Genomic DNA, 21,220 nt, shown 5'->3' with positions numbered 1-21,220 from the left:
TCATGGCTACCTGGCACGTTGCTAGCTACTATTTAGTTTGCGATTATGTGGAGTATGCAGCGTTCTAGGCATCTATTCTGCTATCCGCATTGATCCTGTGCATTCCTCAGGTAAGAGGTACACCCTGCCACTCACATACCTTGCAATTGTGCCTGTTCGATGCGCCTAAACCCGACCCATCCGCCTTCAAACCATCTTCTCCCTCATCTTACCTCTCTCTACTGTTCCTACCTGTTACTACCTCGCATGTGATCCTGCTGTTGAAAGCAATGTTCTTACCACACTAAGTTTGCTCGTCACTTTACCGGATTACCATACAACTATAACTATACCAACACTCTGCAGTCATCACTGGTGCTCTTGCACCATGCAGGACTCTCCTAACATTGCCCCCAACCTATAAACTCATGTGCTGACTACAGTGCATCACAGACTGCGGCACTCTTCAGCTGTCCACCGTTGTCAGGTTTACAGCCCTATCCTGTCGCAATGCATCTAAGTACTCTAAGTGTACTGTTCCACTAGTCACTGTGTCTATAACTTTAACATTGATACTGTTTTTTGTGGTACTGTTTATGGTGTCCTATGCCTCAGTAAAGCTGTGTGCCTCAGCCTAGAACGTAGGTGAGTTCTTCCTCTTTAATCGTATCTGCTTCCCATTCACCCATTACTGCACTAACATACAGCTATTGCCATATGAGGTTCACTGTGCTCTCTGGTAGTCCCGCTACTGCGCTACCCCACTACCTCACCTCATCTGGCATAGCCTCTCACTATGAGATGTGTCTCTTCCAGTTAGCTCATATTGCAGCCTTCCCTGCCTAGCCTGCATGATATGGACCCTTGCTTCCAGCACAAGGCCGTTTTGTAGTTCATACTCACATTGCACCCATCTTATGTCCAACTCAGGTTTTGTTATAGCTCCTGCAACTATGCAGCTCGGCGCTACAATAGGCGAGCCTCTTTCTAGACTGCATATGCCACCACTTATCATGTCCTATTGCATACAATTTAGATGTAGCTCCCCGCAACAAGAGGTGTTTTACTACTTTGTACACTCTACTACCTACTTTATCCTAAGTATGTAATTTAGATGTCACTCCCCGCAACAAGAGACAAGTTTTCCTAGAATATACGCTCCACTACCTCGCAAGTCCTATGTATGCAATTTAGATGTAGCTCCCCACAACAAGAGGCACGTTTTTTTGTAGATTGTATATGCCACTACCTATCATGTCCTATATATGCAATTCAGATGTAGCTCGGAGCCACAAGAGGCAGGTTTTTTTCCCTAGATTGTGTATGCCATTACCTATCATGTCTCAAGAGGCTAGCATATCCTAGACTGTATCCATTCTGGATGTATGCCAGACCTGTAACCCTTTAAATTGTTATGTCAAGCACATATTCTGTAACTGAATTCTTAAACTAAAGCGCCTAGATGTGCTTTGTGCGCTATATAAATATCAAATAAATAAATGAAATATTCTAGGAAACTGGTCTTGCTCCTCCTGTGGTGGTATGATACTAACATTGCTGGTTGTGAATGGTAGAGAAATCACCACATGTCACCATCACAATGAGTTAGTTCCTGCCTGCCGACGGTACTGCATCTGATTGACCTGCTACTGATGGTCCTGCTGGTAGTCTTCCTGGTTGGATGGCTTCTGCTACCTGTTGAAAAAAGAGCAAGATGAAGAGAAGGTCCAGACCCCCTCTTTGGGCCTTGGCACCCCTACATCAGTAAAGGCAGGCTGAAACACATCAGGACACTCAAGCTGGATTTCAAAAGACATCTGTTTATACTTTTCAGCATACCAGGATACAGCACACAACACACAGAAGAATACTCAACAACTCCCAACTCTCTCCTGACTGGGGTCTCTTATGTACAGTCTTAAAAATTGAGGTAATCTAGTAATTAACATACAACATCCTGATTGGCCTTGATACTTGAACACAACCCCTTTTCCAATCCCTGGTTGGTTGCCTTAGCTGCCAATCAGAATTAGTCTTAACAGGTTCCACCTATCTCATTCTACACCAGTGGACTCTTCATGAACGTCTATGAATAAAAATATCCACTGAAATCATCATAACTTTGTAAAAATCGACCATTTTGTATGCCCAACATCCATTTTAGAGTTGCCTGACTTGTTTTAACAAAAATGGCCAGCCAAATTACGAAATGCCTGACCAACCTATTTTTACTTATAGCTTAGTCCCTGATCAGTTTTGAATCTAGATTGTTTGATAATGTATGATAAACATATACTACTTTGATATATTCTCTACTGTGCAAGGCATTCTGACCCCACAAAATAGATCGTCCTGCAAAGCGCTTTTCAACAAGGCACAACTTTTCTTTTTTACTCAGTATTAGAGTCATTGATCAACCCCGACAAGTTATTTGCATTTGGTTTGAGGGATGTGGGTCTATCTCCAATACGTTCAGTTTGGGGGGGGTCTACCCTCTGTACAAAATACAAGAATAATAAGGAGGTGCTGCGGTGTTGCTACTCTCCCACACAGAAGAGTTGTTTTGGACTTGGAGGCAAGGCCACAAATCTGGTAGCGCATTGCAGTACGGCATTTAGTGTGCTTGCTGATTCACGAGCAGTACTAATGGATTTTTCGCAATCCTGATGTGAAGCATCCTGAAAAGCACATGCGTGAAAATGTTTATGGTGTATACTGCACTTCGAAAACGAACAGGGCATGTGCACAATCATGAAATCAGCATCCTACATGATGTGCTACAACCAAAATGGGAAGTCGTACGTGCACGGCCGAAAGAGAATCACGCAAACATGAAATGGGTTGCGGGCAAAACAGCCAAAACAAAGCATGTTGCCCGAATACGAAATGTGAACACTGAACAAAATGTGACCAGGCATGCTGAAAACATAAAAGGAATAAGAAGTGGGTGTGGGCGAAATGGCCAAAACAATGCTTGTGATTTCTTTTGACAGGGTTCACTTTAAGGGAAGCCGGCATGTGACAGTGAAAAATGACGAGCAAAGCGGAATGGCAGAGACTGGCAAAGTGGAACGAAATGTATGGATTTTCCCAACAGCGGCCGGTGGAGCAGAACCATGTGATTCCACACAGCACTAGTTATCAGGAACTGTTGCATGACCCCTGTCTCCCTTTTCCATGCAATTATGGTGCTGAGGTTTGCTAATTTGTGTGTGTCATACAACATAAGCTCATAGTAATTCACAGCAGAACCCTGTACGATTCAGGTCAGGGAAGCAGTTTCCTTGAAAGGAAATCTCACATGACACTTAAATATAGTAAGAAGCATAATGCATTTCACCTTACACAATTAGTCTAGCCCTTTAAGAAACAGCTCCCTCCATCACTTTCATGCTTCAATCTTGCTCATAGACAAGGCACTTCATCTACACATATTCCCAGCTAAGCACCCTGCCAATAGGGAACGCATCTTGTTGTTAATCACAATCCAACATGTCTGGCTATCAGAGAGAGAATTCTCTCTCCTCCTTTGTGTTTTGCCTCATGTAATTGCTCCTATTCTCACGTGACATCACATTGTTCTTGTAGAATAAGTCTTTCCATTGGCTAGTTATTAATCAGACACTGCCAGAGAATACACACTTCAATTATCTATTAGATGATTAATAGAAATTCTCATTCTTATAGCGCTATGATCCCTCAGGCATCTGGACACTGGTTAGTATTAACCACAGCGTGTGGTGCTCATTTGTCAATCTCGGAAGGATGAAAGGCTGAGTTTGGCCCTGCCAGGATTTGAGCCTGGGTTGGCAGGCTCTGCATGGATGTCAAAGCGGCTGCACTACTCCCTGTGCTATCTGACCGGCATAATTGATCTGATTATAATTAATATACCTATGACCAGGAAAGGATTGGGCCCAATCTGCTATTTATATTCCTGACTGTAGACTGTTTTTGTTCTATTGATTTGTGTGATAAAGATTCATAATTTTATTAAATTAGTAAATAATTGTAGAGGATGCAAATATGATGTCAGGTCAAAGAGGAGACACTTAGTTTGAAAACATATCCAGTCCCATGTTCGTACCTGCAATGGTTGCAAAGTTATGGGTCGAATTTGTTGCACACACAAGCCGACTGGAATATGTTCTTAAGCAGGGATATTGCTATTTTCTGGCAGAATAAGCATGGACATGTTTTCTTATAGTATCGTTACTGGAATTATGCGCAAAGAAAACATGAATATGTGCTTATATGGGCATACTAGCATATATTGGTGCAGCCAGTCTAGCCACTCCTTACTGTGGCATGACATGTTTTACTGGGCATCTTAGATAAAGCAATCATGATACGTGTTGTTATGTGGCGAGACTGACATTTTGATGCAGCCAGTTTGGACATGTTTTCATACTGTGGCCTGGCATTTTTAATGGTAAAGCCAACTGGAGTATGTTCTTACGTGGAGATACTGCCATATTTTGGCAAAATAAGCGTGGACATGTTTCCTTATAGGATCATTACTGGTATGATGCGCAAAGCAACCATGAATATCTGCTTATATGGGAATATAGCATATATCGGTGCAGCCAGCATGAATATTTTTTTTATACTGGCATATATTGTTTGCTAAGGCATCAGGAAAATGTGTTGGTGAAATGCTCCTCTGTACTGTTGTTGACTTGCATCTATTGTATTTTTTCATGAGTTACCCTACAAAACCTTCTGCAAACTGTTCGGCATTTTACCCAATTATTAAAAAAAAGTGTGCTGTAAAATGTTCTTTTGTAAGCCATTATTTAAAAGAAATTCTCTGGGGATGGTGGAAGCCCCCCCAATAACTCTTGATTGGTTTGGGCTCCCTCGCTATGCTCTATGAGACTGGCATATTTGGGGGAAATATTTACGCCCCTCCAATAAAAAGGAATTCACCAGCAGCCACTGGGAGGTAATGTTATAAACAGTAAACAATTCTATGGGGGCAGAGTGAGATTCCTGCAACCATTGCTAAAGACCCCAGGTAGCAGTTCCCTCCTTTCCACTTGTAGTATGCTTTTATGTGATATTGCATCCATAAACACACTGGCCCTCATTACGACCCTGGCGGAAAGTGACTGACCGGACCACCACAGCGTAAATAGCGTTTCCGCCATTGCACGAAGGAGCAAAGTGCGGCCCATTCCGACCCATCGGGCACGAGCACCACGCCATGGCGGAAGTGCAAAGTCCGCGATGGCGGAAATGACCCCAAAACGGCCCACACCGCCGCCGTACGGCGCCCTAGGTGCAATACCGCCACCCCTCTTAGCGGTCACCGCAGTGTGCGCCTACCGGAAAGTACGGTGACCGGAAATATACGGAAACGGAAGTTAAAACATGGCCCCGGAACGGGAAACATCCCGCCGTACACCTATAAAACCACTAAAACCACACAACCACTAAAATCACTACCCTGAAACACACCCCAACCCGTCATCCACCCTAGCGAAACCAAGAAAAATGGGAAAAGTAGCGAAGAAAGCGTGCGATCGCAAGCGGCAGGTCCACTTCTCCCGTGAGGAACTCACCGTGCTAACAGAGACCCTCCAGGAGAATGCTGCCGTCGTCTTCTCCACGCAAATGACCAGAACGGCACTTGCAAACAAGAAGGCCATATGGGCTCTGGTGGCACAGCGGGTAAGTGCGGTGGGGACCGCACCCCGCACCCCACAGCAATGCCGCAAGCGATGGGACGACCTGCGGATACGCGTCCGCAGCATACTCTCTGCCAACCGCAACATTGCCACAGCCACCGGGGGAGGTCCTGAATCACCCATCAAGTTGACCCCCTGGGAAGAAATCTGTGCGTCCACCATCGGAATGGAGAGCATAGAGGGAGTCGGAGGGATGGAGAAAGGAGTGCAGACATCCGAAGATTCAGGTAGGGGGGCCAAATAAAACAATGCCAAATCCACACAGTCCATCCATGTGAAGTACCATGCGTCCACATAGTGCTACAGAAACACATGTCCAGGAGAACGTCCACACACATAGGCCTGATAGCGCACGTTAAAACCCACAATAAATACATAAATAATTAAAAACCCCTAAAACACGCACTACACGTGCAGCAGGCACACCCTAACTGCAGGCTGCCAAACAACTGCACCCTCACTCCACACACAAATGAAAGCACCTCCAAGGCCCCGACCCAAATCACCCTCAGGTACCACTCCAATGCATGTGATACAATGCCATTCCAATTCCCACAGACCCATCAATAACCCTCGCCCTCCTTTACTCTACCACAGGGTCCGATCCAAACGACGAGCTTCAGGACACCCCTACCAGCACACCTGCAAAGAGGGCCAAGACCAACGGCCAGAGACCCTCCACCTCAGCTGCACGCATCAAGACACGGCAGCAGCACAAATCAGGTGGCAGCACAGAGGAGGGAACATCAACAGGCACCCCAGCAGCCAGCATGGGCACACCACCACCACCACAGGTCCCCCCAATGGATGCCACAGAAGGCACTGCCTCTGGTGGCAGCAGCACCATAGGTGACACCCCATTGATGGCAGCATGCTCGGACACCGAAGACGGGGATGTCGAAGTCAGATCCATCCATGACCTGTCCCAATCCCCCTGTCTGTCCCATCCCGTACAACATGAGGATACCACGCAGGGGCACCCACAAGACGACGACTGGCCATCCCCCACAAGCCCTGTGGCAAGGCAACATGAGGACAACAGCCCCTCTGTGACACCCCCGCAAATGGCCATGGCCCAGCAGAGGCAACAGTCCCTCGACCAGTTAATCGTGCAACAGCAGCAAATGGCCACGCTCCTCAAGGACCATGCCGATGAATGTGGGGGCACTAAGGCAGACATAGAAACATCAACTGAGACACTTAGGGCAGAAATGGAGAGAGGTACAGAGACGCTAAGGGCACAAATGGAGAGAAGCACCGAGAGCCTGAGGGGGGAACTGCATGCGACGTCCAAAGACGTATGTGCCGAACTTGCCGCAGTGCGCCGTGTGCTCACTGAGCTCTCGCAAACCCTTAGGGACATGCATGGACGTGAGCAGGCAGAGACATCATCCGTTGCAAGTTCCGTCCAGGGCAGCCCCCAACGTAGATCTGGGAGGAACCTGCGCTCCACAGGCAGGGGTGCCCCTGATACCCGCAGAGGGGGCTTGCAATAGCGACTGCCCACTGACAATGAGCATCTTTGGACACTGGTGTTCGGGGGGGAGGTAGGAGGGTGGAGGGGGTGTGTTGGGCTCACTTGGGTGGCGGGTCGGTAGGGTGTTCAACATGATATCACATATGCCATAAACAGTGCACGATCAACCAATGAGATGTGTGGACATTGATCTTTGTGTACTAGGCCATCATAGGCGTACAGTCCATATTGTGCATGTCCCAGACACACACAGTGCCACGAGTCCCGTGTCCATGTATCAGCCACCAGGCGTGAGTGCTAGAAGCATGCATCAATGAGATGCTGACGAATGTCACGGGCCTCCGGTGCCTCGCAGACTCCATGAGGTGCTGCCACATCCCCACCCTCATCATGACCATCATCAGGTGCTTGCAGTTCTGCGTCAGGGGGCATGGGCACATTTCTACGTACGCACATGTTGTGGAGCATGACACATGCCATCACCATCTTTGCAACCTTCTCATGGCGGTACAGGAGTGCCCCGCCAGACCTGCTGAGGCAGCGGAAACGAGTCTTCAGTAGGCCGAATGCCTGTTCAATGACTACACGGGTACGTGAGTGGGCATGGTTGTAGTCCTCCTCATGCTGGTCCCGTGGGTTCCGGACTGGTGTGAGGAGCCATCTCTTCAGTGGATACCCAGCATCACCTGTATGTGGACGAGAAACGCATGATGTGGAATGCCATTGCTACGTACGCACACCCCCCCCCTTCCTGCCAGGTCATTGCCAAATCACATACCCCACATATTCATGCATGTAATGAGACTCACCGAGTAGCCAGGATCTGTTCCCTGCGTGTCGCTCCATGTAGCGTGGTATTGTAGAGTTCCTCAAGACCATAGAATCATGGGTTGATCCAGGGAATCGGGCACAACAATGTGTAATGATCCTGTTGGAGTCACACACCATTTGTACATTCAGGGAATGAAATTGTTTTCGGTTGCGGTACTGGGCCTCCATGGCATGTGGGACGACCAATTCAACATGGGTGCAGTCGATGGCACCAATGCAACCCGGTATGCCGGCAAGTGCATGGAATCCCACTTTTGTGTTGGTAATTTCCTGCTCCGAGCGTGGTAGAGAGATGTAGTCGTCTGCGTGCTGCAGGAGGGCATCGAGCACTTGCAATAGTGTCCGTGAGAACAGTGGCTGGGAAATGCCATGCAACTGTCCGACTGTGTGCTGGTAGGTGCCTGTGGCCAGGAAGTGTAGTACAGACACCACCTTCAGTAGGGGTGGGATGGCGGTTGGGCTATCTATCATGCTGACAAGGTCAGCCTGTGTCATGTCCACAATGGCGGCTATGGTGTCCCGGTCCAGACGGTAGAGGGTGTGGATCTGCTCATCAGTGAGGTTGAACGGATGTGCTCGGAGGCGTGGGATTGCGGGCTGCCTGCGTGGTGGTAGTGGCTGTGCTGGCGGCCCTTGCTGGCCCTGCCTTGCCCTCCTCCTCCTCCTGCGTCTCCTCCGTGCGGCCGGTTGTAGTTGGTGTTCGTCTTCTTCTTGGAGTTGGAGTACTTGCAGTGCTATCAGGTCCCCCAGGGCCAACATCGCGAGTCCTGCCGGTAGCATTTCGGTGTGGTTGTGGGAGGAGACTGGCTGTGCAATTTATGTGTTTTCAGGCTGTATGGCCTCCACCTGTGGTGATTAATTCCACCTGTGCAAACTGCTCTCCCCTTTGGCCGGGCACGTCCCGCGCACAACGCTGCAATTCGGGGAATGGCATCTTGCTATTGCAATCATGTATTTGTACCCGATGGCCGTGTAAGATTGGTTGATATGTTCATTCTGCTGTGGTCCCATTGTTTCACATACTATCTGTGCAGTCGCGAACAGACTTGTGAAGGGTCAGTGGAACGTAGTACTCGAGTAACGGTGGGCCCTCATGCATCACTGTACCGAGTTGCAACGACGGGCGGGGCGTCCCATTTGTGGGTGAAGGCAGTTGCCATTTTCACACACAGCCGCACTCGATGGAATAATTAGTGATTTCAAACGGCCACAGATGCCTTTTCGACGTGATGTTGCAAATGAGGAATTCGAAGGGCGGCGCTTTCGGTTTCCAGCTAGCGGCGAGGAGATGCCCACAGGTCTGACTGCAAATATAACGTTCTATTGTTCAATGTCCTTGAGACAGGGGCCATGGCGAGGAAGCAATGATTGATATGAATAGTTTGGGATGCGCAATAGCTACGTGGCCGATGAGGCCGGCCGTTCCCAAATACATGTTACTTCACGACACTGGAATTACGGGCTGGGGCACTGTGGATTTTGCAGGCTGCATAACGCACAGACTCAATGGATGTTTCTAATGTCATGTGAGTAATTATTCAGGCGTTTTGATCCCGGGATGAGGGAATGATGGATGGATGCATGGGCAGGTGATTTGATACAGAGTTTGCCATGTACAGGGCTTCTTGGGATCTATCCGCCTCCCCTACGCTATGTGATGCAGGGCTGCCATAGTGGGACCATCGTCTATCTGGCCTTGTTGAGCCCTCCCTGTCTCGACGCGCCCTCAGACACTTGTGTCCATGCACGTTAACATTCCCATCTGATGGATTCTGTTTTGACAGACGCATGCACAGGTACACTCGTTTGTGATGGTGTTTGCACCTCGATATAGATGGTTATGAGTCGCAAGTGGTTTTGGGGTGGTGATGATCCTTTGGAGTGGGCTAGCATGCATATGGCTGTGGATTTAGTGTGATCATTGAAGTGAGTTGTTGGAATGTATTTCTGATGGCCATTCAGTTCTTTTTCTTTTCTTTTGGTTGACAGGTATCTCCTCCCCTTTTGCCACTGCCATCTGTATGCCACTCCTGCAGATGGATTTTACTCCCGACACCTGCTGCTTCGTGTTAATCAGTGGAGCAGCATTACGATCTTATGGGACGATCGCCAATGGCCCACATGCCCTTACGCAGTACTGGTGGCTCGGAGCAACATTTCGGCCTTTCAGCTGGACTAGTGCCTCCCCATTGGGACGGCCCTGCGGTTGTGTGCGCTTCCATGTTGCCTTTTCGTACGTGAATGTGGCTCTGTGTACCATGAGGGAACATGGCGTCACACAAGTAGTGGCTGGTCATTTCTTGCGGATGCAGCACACAATGATGAAAAGTGTTTTGGAGTTCATGGCCTGATGGCTGTATGGGCTTGGTGATTTTGATGTGCATTAAATTTCTATTCTGATTTGGCCCGTGTAGCGTTTTTCTTTGCAAGTGATGTGGCATATGCCTATTTGGGGGGCGATGTATTGTGGGGAGATCTGCATTGGGTTCCAGCTTCGGAGTTTAGTTGCGTGGTACTGTACTGGGCGCGTTTGCCTACGAAGCCCGTGAGGTCAGGGATGGGGGCTGCCAATATGACAGTTTGAATGTTGTCATGCTCAGGGGCGGGGGATTGGGTTTTGTGTAACAGATGCCGGTCAGCCAGGTGGACTGGTGGAATGATGTGATTCTCGGAATATTGCTGGTCACAGGTGCCTGTGTTTGCGTGCGTTTCTTGGTGGGGGACTGTGGTCATGTCCATTGGGATGGCTTCTGTATTCGTGCCATCTGTGCCCTGCAGCTCCCATTGGCCCCTGTTGTGTTTCTTTTGTTCGTTGGCATGCATGGGTGACTTGTACATTTCAATGGTTGCATTGTGACTTCATTGCACCTACGGGGAGTTGTACTTTGTGGGCAGGGAGCGGTGTACAGGCACTCAGTGGGGCCGTTTACCGTTGATTCGCGATGCCGTACTTCTCACCATGGCGGAATGGTACATTCCGCCATGCTTGATGGCGTTAGGTACATGTCCGCTAGGGTCGGAATTGGCGTACCCTTGCGCCATGGTGGTGTTTGCGGTTTGGCATGGCGCGCGCGCGTGCTTAGTGCAGTTAGCGTTGGCGTTCACTACGGTGTCGCTAATGGCTTCGTACTTTGCGGTGACGGGTCATAGTCGCACCGAGCGCTATTCGATGGCGGTATTGCATTTCCGCCATCGTTTTCCGAATTCCGCCAGGGTCGTAATGAGGGCCACTGTCCTTGACTATCATTTAAAACTGAGGTATGAGTGATCTCTTCTGTTAAACTGACTCTTTTAACTGGCTAAAGCTGTAAGAGATGTCTCTTCTGGTAAATACCACCTCTAACTACACATTATTTGAAGCTGAGCTGGGAGTGTTGTCTACTTGAGAGAGAAAGCCGTCTCCTGCTGAGTGCAAGGGCATTTTTGCAACTGCTGAACATTTTTAGAATGTATATTAACTTGATGTAACATTTTTATTGCATTAAACCTACTCTTGTTTTATTTGTTTTATATTGTTTTTTAAACATTTTTTTTTTAAACCAGCTTGGTAAAATATAGTTATGCTTAATTAAGCCTCTTGGCCTCGTGCCCCTTATTTGATGTTCCACCACCCAGCCCCCCCCCCCCTTGTTGTATTAGTTTGTATCCCGAGCACCCCACCCTCCCGTTTGCCTACCTAATACGGATTTCTAGTGACACCACCAACGCTAATTATTTGCAAGCGGGAACACCAGGGCTTGAAAGTGGTGCACTAATAGTATGGAGTCAGTTTGTCAACAAATTGAGAGACCCGCCCCACACACAGCAGCTATCTGAGGTGGGAGCTGTGCCTGTCTTGGTATTCCAGGACCAGGCAAAACTGGTTACCTTAAGAATTACAGCTCACTGTTGAAGTCACTGTGGGGTTTGTGTTTAGCGGAGAAGGAGAACTAAGTGTCCAGTGTAAAAGTAGCACCGCGCCATCACACCACTTTACGTAGATAACTGCTGTATGTACCAAAGGAGGGTCCCCAACATCTATCTACAAGTTACAAAAAAAAATGTTTGTAAAGTCAAACCAAAAAGTACGGTTGAGGTGGGCAAATCCTCCACCCTCAGCCTTCAAAAGAAAACAGGACAAAGACCTATATATAGATTAGGTCATGTAACAAACTTTGCATACATGTGTCGATTATCTGAACCACCAAATGGCTATAACAAAAACTAAAAATCAGTCTTCACTATTACAAATGCTTCAAATCAACCATTTTCAGATTTAATCCAAATATGTGTACACGCATAAACATGTTATTAATCATTTAAACGTTGTTACGCAGTACTAATGTTTAAATGGGGACTACGATGCTGGGAACAGCAGTGCATCAAGCAGCACCTGTGGGAGGCAATGTAAACAGAGGCATGCGGCATCTTCCCATCTCGCAGCAAACTATCATTGAGCGGGCAGACAGGCAGAGTGACGTCCGGGTCACAGTGAGTGCGGGCCGGCGTAACCACATCAGCATGGGGGGCGGTTCCGTCTTTCTTGGCCAGCGTAGCTTTTGCGACCGGGAGCATCCAGTCTTCGGAAAGCCGTGTGCGGAGACTTTAGCTGCGAGTGTGCACTGCTGCGTCCGCCTCCCGAGAGGAGTCCAGAGCGCCTGCAGCCCGTTCCCCGGATAAACCTTGCCTCCCATTCCGCAATGCAAGGTGGTGGGAGCCAGTTAAAGGCGGCGTGCACGGACTGAACAGCGCTCCATGCAAGCTACAGGCTCGCTCGTCATAGAGGTTCCTGCGTGTTTAAATCCGGGCGCCTGACCGCGTTACCTGCAGCTGACCTGACAAGGTAACCGTCACAGCGGGTCACGCCTGCTGGCGTCTCATCTCTGTGTAGTCAGGCAACACACACACACACATACAGCTCCTGTCACAGCTCTAGTGTGTACACCTGCTTAGTTCTGTTTTGCATTGAATACGTAAAAACACCCTTCCCAAGAATACCTGTAGCGAAATGTACCGGTTTGTAACTGTAGCCCAAAGCTTTGCCATTGCTTCGCTACTTGTGTCTTTCTCTGCTGGCAGCTGCAGTGCAGCAGCGGAAAGGTTTGGGGGTCATGGGAAGGGTACGAGTGACTGTGAAAGTGGCACATGATGGCACAGTTTGATGCAGGGACGTAGGCTTCATGTTCCTGGCACGCTGAGGTATCAGTGTGCGCCGGGAGAGAGGCATGGGCACACCTGCTTGATAATGGGGTGTTTGCCGTCATTTCAATGCTTTTCTTCAGGGGATACCTCATGGACACATGGTCGTATAGACCAAGGTCGAAGAGTGTGTTTTTACTGGGTCGATGCTCACGATGCTAGGGCAGTGCCCTGCTAGAGGGGTGCCAGGGCATTACAGCTCAGTCAACGACCGCGCAAAATACACTTGCACAGCTGACCACCTCGGCCAGTTAGAACCGCAACAACTAAGTGCATTCTACACTTTGAAACGGGGTCTATGGTCGATATTATCTGTATGCGCGCTATGAACGCGTCACTGCTACAACAGGTGCCCTGGCTGTTGGCAAATAATAACCGAACCCATTATATAATGCCAGGGACCACCAACTAGCAAAAACGCGCGCGTTTTTAGAGCAGCACTCAACAGTATATGGCGGCATGCGGGCTGTCCATGGTCCTAGGGAGCCACCATAGCATATTGCTCGCATGTCCAGGGATATCAGCAGGAGCCGAGTAGCCTATTGCTCGCTTGTTTATCTCTCTGCTTTTCCCTTGGCCAGGTCTTTGCAAGCGTTTGGTTCTCCAGGGCCACTGTCGCATAGAAATTACCTCAGCTGGATTTATTGGATTCGATGTACAGAACTCTTCTTTTATATATATAACTTTTAAAAAGATCTTTTTTTTTGCAAACTCAAGACTGCAGACCACTTTACAAGGAAAAAAGCTCAGCAGCGTCAACCGTAAAAAATCCATAATCCTTTCCAATATTCATCTCGCGGCTCTTATTTTGCTGACATCGTTGAAACTCTTTTACTAAAAGTGCTGCGCCGTTAGCTACTACTCTATATTATTTACAAAACGTACAACGTCCCAATATTTTCTCGTAAATGCAATGAAAACTTGGTGCTAAGGAAATAGCAACACTGACATCTATCATGTTGGCGGTCGTGCCTTTTGATGGCAAAAATCTAGAAAATGTGACTTTAATAGTAAAAGTAAAATACAGAAACCTATATTCTAGTGGGGACGGTAAGGTCCTAAACGCTCACCGGACACTGGAAGCAACTTTAAGTATGTTCCGATTTTGGTTTTCCGGATTTGCACATGTGGAGGGGTCCTAAAGTACATTAACATTTTGAGGTGACTGTGCGTCTCCTACCTATTCTCGTAACCACCCTCCTTTGTATTATTGCATGTCTGCTAGGACCGGGCCTACGTGCAGAATACATTCTACACAACTATGTGACTTGACGCACCATCATGTATGGTGGATATTTTCAGAAGAGAAATGAGGCTTGAACTTCTCATGTTCTTATTTCCTCTGCCCCCTTTCTAGCTATAATTGCCTTAATAATACTGTTTTGGTTTTTACACTCCTCAGAGGGGAGGGTACATGTTATGAAGTCCCCAGTGCCCCTACCCCCATACACTATTCCTGAATAGTGTAGACCCTTCCTTCTGCACAGTCCTAGACAGATTATACCCATATGTAGCATCTTATGGGGTAACACCCCATTTTTACTGATACATATTCTGCTCTGGGAAATTCAGTTTTACCGCAAACGTTATTCATGTGCATGAAGATGCGGTCTAGTGGTTGTGTTTATGAGATGAAATCTGAATATATGGGTTCCAATCCTGACTTTATCACTTGGCCAGCCATTGTTTAGTTCTCAGCAAATCAGTTTATCTGCCTGTGCCAAAATTCTAAATATGTGTATTGTTAAAATCACTAGGACAGTCTACTAGTCCATGGAGGTCATTGAAGTTCTCTCAGTCAAAACCGACTTCAATGTACTGCATTCTAACCATTCTGACATCCAAAAGCAGACAGAGAAACACGGCTCACAACGAACCTCCCAGTTGTGGAGTGTTATTCACAGTTTTTACAGTTTTCTGCTGCCCACCCTGCTGGCCATGCCCCCTGACCTGGCACCACTATATCTGTCCAGGCGCAGGTGCACACGTGGAAGTGCCTATGAAGTTGGTTGTTAGGAATGCTTTGAGGACCAAGTTGTGGAGTGCTATGCACAATTTTTACAATTGTATGCTGCCCATCCTGCTGGCCATGCCCCCTGACCTGGCACCACTATATCTGTCCAGGTGCACGCGCACACGCGCTTTCATGGAAGTGCCTGTGAAGTGCTGTTTGCTGTTAGGAATGCTGTGAGGACCAAGTTGCCTCCCTGACTCAGCACCACTATATCTGTCCAGGCACATACGCACACGCACGCGGGCACACATGGTAGTGCCCGTGAAGTGCTGTTCAATGGCTCACGACAGCGTCACCTTCAGCACTTATCCCTGTGAGCACCACATAGACCCCCTGCTAGTCTCTACCTTTCACTGTCCTTGCCTGCATGCCAGTTTGTCTTTTTTCTCCCGCAGTTCCCCATTTCCCTCTCTCCTCACCCCTCTGTGTGTGAGTGTCTCCTCTCCTTCCCTACTGATTCTCACCCCGTCCTGCTAGCCCAGCTCTGACCCCTCTGTGACTCCCCCTGAGTCAGGCCATAGATCTGCTTCAGCCCTGCTAGTCACCCCCATCCACCTCCCTAGCAACCTGCTGTCCACATACGCCGCTACTCAGTGACTTTGCAGGTCTCACCGATGGACACCACGCTCCCTGAGACAGTAGATTTAGCCACCATAGACCATTCCATGTCACCATTGACCTGAAATTGACCTGGAAACAACAATGGGCCAATATCAAAACTAAGTGCATGAAAATCACGATTGCACTCAGTCACTTTATTGGATCGCAAGGTGGCTGTTTATGGAAGACTATATTATTGTTTTACTCTGCTCAAGTTGTCCCCTGTCTGTTATATGCTGCAGACATTTCGGGGAAGAAGTTAAAGGTGGAGTTGAATAGATTTGAAAGGAACATTTAAAAAATCCTTTTCAGAATGCCTAAATCTGTTCATATTGAGTACTTACCACTTGAATGTAATCTGATGCGCATAGGCGATAATATGGAGTACAAAGTGGCCTTGCTATATGTCAAGATATATATTCTAGATAATGCTATATCCATTGTTGACCTAATGAGAGCCTTTAGTGGTATTGAAAATAATACTGTACTTAGAGCCATGGGATATGATATTGATTTATTAAAAGTGGGCCAAGGAGAATGCACTAGAGTTGCTTGAATACCCGGATGCTAGAACCAAACACCACTTGAAATATGCGATACAGGAGACAGGAAAAGAAAGGGAGATGGTACACTTAGCTTAGCTACTAAGGCGAACAGTGGAATGTTGAACAGTGGAATGTTTATGCAACAGTGGTTGAGTTATTCAGGTCCTCCAAAATATTTGTCTGCCAACCCAGATAACCAAACTACAAGACAATGGGCACCATTACAAGGTTGCCGGTCTGGAAACAACGGTGCTAGTAAGCTTGCCAGTACTGTTGTTTCCAGACCGTCAAACTACGAGTTCTGCAAGCGGGGCCTTTCTGCCCACCAAGTCTGGCAGTCCCAATGGGACTCGAATGGGAATGGGGAGTAATATTTTCTGCCGCCTGGCAATGGGCAGTTACCTGGACCGCTGAGATCGTAATGCCCTGGTAAGTCACCATTGCCGGGTGCCGGAAAAAAAAACGACTCCGGCGGCAGCTTTGACATTTTTACCGGCACGGCTACTGCTGGACTCATAATGATGCCCAATTTCTACTATTCAAATGTAATCAGATTGATACTCTTGAACTAAGGGGGGCTAAATGCAAAGTACCACAAACTAATAGGTGGTGCAGATTATGTGGGACTTTTTCTATCGAAACAGCTGAACACATTGTCATTGTGAGAATCGTGATTTATTAAGACTTACATTTTTAAAAGCTTATGATAATACGTGCACCCTCGAAAATATGAATACATTGTGGGAAAATCTTTTAAAAGGAAATTAATTTAATTTAATGTTTCATATGATGAACCTTTATGAATTTTGTTTGCGTGTATTGAACCAGTTGTCTGATGGAATATTTTAGTAAGAGCCCATTTAAATTGTAAAGCGGTGTTAAACTGGCTACGTTTTAACATGGTGTCATTCTTTTAAAGTAGATATTTTTCATGTTTGATATATGTATATAGATTTGTTGGCTGTATGAATATTAATTAAACAAATTAATAAATAAAATCATTAGGACAGTCTACTAGTGCATGGAGGCAATTGACGTTCTCGCAGCCAAATAGAGTAAAAAAACGACTTCAATGTACTGCAGTTTAACCATTCTTTCATCAAAAGCAGACAGAGAAACAGAAAACGTCTCTCTGCATTCAGGAAACAGCAAGACTTCTTCCAACAAGACACCCCCCTCTTTTTTCACTGCACCTTCAACATGGGAGACAACATCCAATTTAATAAAGCATGCTCAAGCTTAGAATTTAATGGATTGGATTTAAAAGGCAATTAAAATACTAAAGATACTAAAAGATAAAAACACATTTTAACCTTTCTATTCATTTTCTATTAAAATACTTGTTTTTTATTGTTTACTTCACCACACAACTCCAGAGACATATATTGATATTGCCCCTAGGTACTAACAGCCTTATAGACCGGAGGGGTAATTATTTGTCGAGCTATTGACCATATCCGAACTTCTGTCTCTCTGGTTCCCCTCAGGCCATACGTTTGGGCTGGGCCATTATCCTGCAATAATAATCCCTTCCTCGGGTATTAAGTTATAAAGTATGTATTGTTCCAATTCTGTGTACCCTGCATCTATCCCCATCACACCCTTGTTTCTGTAGTCTACGTCTAGTAATACTAATGAAACACGATTCGTTTTTATCAGCCAAAACAAAGCACACTATTCTATGCAATGCAGCTGTTTGTAATGCCCCTACTACAAACATATTCTGTGCGAACTGCTCTGCGCCTGCTTCTAATTCCTAGATCATATAAATAAAACAGGACATACTTTTATAATGGGTTATTTATAACTCGTTTCTAAGCGGGACCCGAGGATCGAACCTGTGTTGCTATGCTTCGTCTTGCTTTCAGCACGAGCATGTTGCCCCTGAGCTATCCTCCCGAGACTGTGGGATATAGCAGTCTGTGATATAGCAGTCTACAAATGTGTCTTCCACATGAGATCCAATCTATAACTGTTTCTCCAATATGTCCTATTATGCTTTAAATATGTCCTGGATGTGCCTAATGCTACTTTATACAGGTTTCCAAACACACACAGATAATGTCATGTAGGTATGTTTGGGCGTCACCAGTTGTCTTGGTAGGGGAGGACAGTAGTTCCAATGATTTGTTGGCTTTAAGCAAACCATTAGGTTGCCTTAAATATAATCTATTGCAAATAAGTCAAGATTAGTTGAATATCTACTCCTTGTTTAAGCAGTCCACCTCAAAGCTCTGTGCAATATGTATGTTTAAGGAAGAAAATGGTTCCCATTACTGATCACTTGACAGTCAATCAAGTGTTAGTTATTGAATAACCTTAATGATGCTATTGGAACATGGTTGTAAGTTTCAAAGGGTGGAATCTTCTCCTCTTCACCCCTCAAAACCCTCTATCGTCATTGACAGCAGTTAATTATGTAGGAGAGTGGTAGTGCTGTGGATCGAGAAAGCGGAAACAGGCCAGGGGCATATATTTTTGGTTTTCCCAGCGGGGGCTGGCCGGTCCAGCGGCAAAAAATAAAAAAGGTCCCATTGTAAGCATAGGAACATTCACGAAATTGTCCTTTCCTGGGGAGTTCCCAGGACCCGGAGCACCCACGTACTCGGCGCCCCTGAGACAGGCCACGGCCCTACATGGGAGAAATAGCTATCAGGGCAGCAAGAGCACACCCACACCTCCCCCTGTGTTTGTCCACTCCTGCTCGTTTCCTTTTTATCCTGTCGAGCACCAACTTTCGGAAAGTATAAATTGCAGAGGGCAACACACACTGCTCTGTATATGCAAGTGTGTTCTTGCTCTACGCCCTTTTTATTTGTCTCTTTCTTCACTGGCTGAGCTTATTGTGGCCAGAAGATGCAGCACTCCCTAAACAGCCCACTCCGGTCAGGGTAGCAACAATAGGCAAGAGGGGTGGTGTACACTAGACACAGATCCATTTAGCACTATTCTATCAAATCCAGGGGCAACCACCAAGTGCTAACAGACTTCTAGATTTTAGGAGTTGTCAACATCATTTGATATATTCGTAATTCCCAGAATACTTGCGCCCTGCTTCCCCACAGCATGACTTGGCAGTTGTCAATTATCCCATGATAATAGCAACGCCTACCATCCTATAAAGCTTACGCAGCATAGTGAAAGCAAAATATAACAGAACTTCACATTTTATATGGAGTTTTCTGTATATAGGAATCTCTATAAATATACCCTTTTTATTATTCTTATTTTTTTTTAAGTTTGTCATGGATCCGAAATAATTCTATACATGTCAGAATTGGATAACAAAAAGCAGCCCCATCAGCCTAGCATTCAACTGTAACAACTTCACTCAATGGAACATGTCTGAATTTCTATCATATGATTCGTTTACAGAGAAATATCACTAATGTAATGCACAACCCACCCCCCCTCACAATCCCACCCTAAAACCTGGGAAAGACACAGGCTATTTTTTAAAATAAAATTTCCGATTTATTTAAAAGTCTACATCAAGAAAATAAATAATTGTGGCCCCCTAACCTTCAGTGCCAGGAAGGCTCCCATAAAATCCCCCATAAATAATGCTGCTTGCCTACAAAAAAGTAACATAATCTGCCTGCTATTATATTGTTAATGTTTACATTCAGAATGCACCCAGACACCCATTTGTATTAAAGAAAAACGGAATGCCTATTCTGGAAAAATGAATCGAATCCTCTCCAATAGAAACACAAAAATTACCTTTTGAATATCAATTTTAAAAACACAAACAAAATTGGGAACAAAGGTGAAGTAATAAAATTCACTTATTTGTCTGCGACACCATCAACAGGCCTTTCATTAGAGAAAAATATTTTTTACTCTAGGGCTGATTCAACTCTGAAATGTAAGCCACCATTGGTTTCTAGCTTGGGTATAGATACAAGAGCGATTGGAAGGGTTCATTTGGCTACTTACGGTAGAGGTTTGAATTTGTTTTGGAGAGCAGAACATCTTGATGTATTAAAGCATGAGATCATACAATTGAAATAAATAGAAAGGAAATCAGCAATTGAACTTTACTTGGTATTGGGTGTTTGCTTAAAGCAGAATCCTTTTATTATTTTCTCTGCAGTGTTATTTGAAGAATAGACATAGAGGGTAATTCATAGAAATTCGCATTAAAGTGGCGCACGCGGCTGGCGCACGGTGTCCCCGTGCGATACACTGCGCCAGCCGCGTGCGAAAAAACCCTTTTCATCGCACAGCGTTTTCATGGATTTTAGCCTCCGAAACCAGCCGTGGCGCAGAGTGGCGCAGCGACCCTGCAGCAGCGCCAGTTACGCCCCCAAGAATGCCCTCGTGCAAGGAAAAGCCTTCAAAATTCCCAAATCATCGCAAAGGGCTGCGCTAACCCTGGACCAGTTCACAGGGCTGCCAAACAGCAAACGCAAAGCGGGGAACGTGTATTTCAGTGGTTCTCGGGAAGTTTCACACGCGATTGTCCTGGGTACGTGTACATCAGGGGTGCATGGGAAGTAACACGCAATTCCATCAGGGCACGTGTATTCCAGAGGTGCGCGGCAAGTATCACATGCAAAAACAGCAGGGTATGTGCATTTCAGGGGTGCGCGGGAAGTATCACATGCGATTCCATCAGGGTACGTGTGTTCCAGGGGTGTGCGGGAAGTATCACATGCAAAAACAGCAGGGTACGTGCATTTCAGGAGTGCGCGGGAAGTATCAGACGCAAAAGCAGCAGGGTACGTGTACATCAGGGGTGCGCGGGAAGTAACACACGCAATTCCATCAGGGCACGTGTATTCCAGGGGTGCGCGGGAAGTATCACACGCAAAAACAGCAGGGTATGTGCATTTCAGGGGTGCGCGGGAAGTATCACACGCGATTCCATAAGGGTACGTGTATTCCAGGGGTGCGCGGGAAG

General features: G+C 46.5%; 1 long non-coding RNA gene across 1 annotated transcript in view; it reads left to right on the top strand.

The window, feature by feature from the left end:
- Window positions 1–12,486: 12,486 nt before the first annotated feature.
- Window positions 12,487–21,220, top strand: part of LOC138468145 (uncharacterized) — a 273,604-nt gene continuing 264,870 nt past the window's right edge. Inside the window, exon 1 of the long non-coding RNA XR_011268212.1 lies at window positions 12,487–12,799. This is a non-coding gene — a long non-coding RNA (uncharacterized lncRNA). The remainder of the gene's footprint in view (window positions 12,800–21,220) is intronic.

Source organism: Ambystoma mexicanum, chromosome 4q (assembly GCF_040938575.1).
Source record: "Ambystoma mexicanum isolate Mex_15411 chromosome 4q, UKY_AmexF1_1, whole genome shotgun sequence".
Lineage (NCBI taxonomy): Eukaryota > Metazoa > Chordata > Amphibia > Caudata > Ambystomatidae > Ambystoma > Ambystoma mexicanum.
This window is presented reverse-complemented; position numbering and strand designations above follow the sequence as displayed.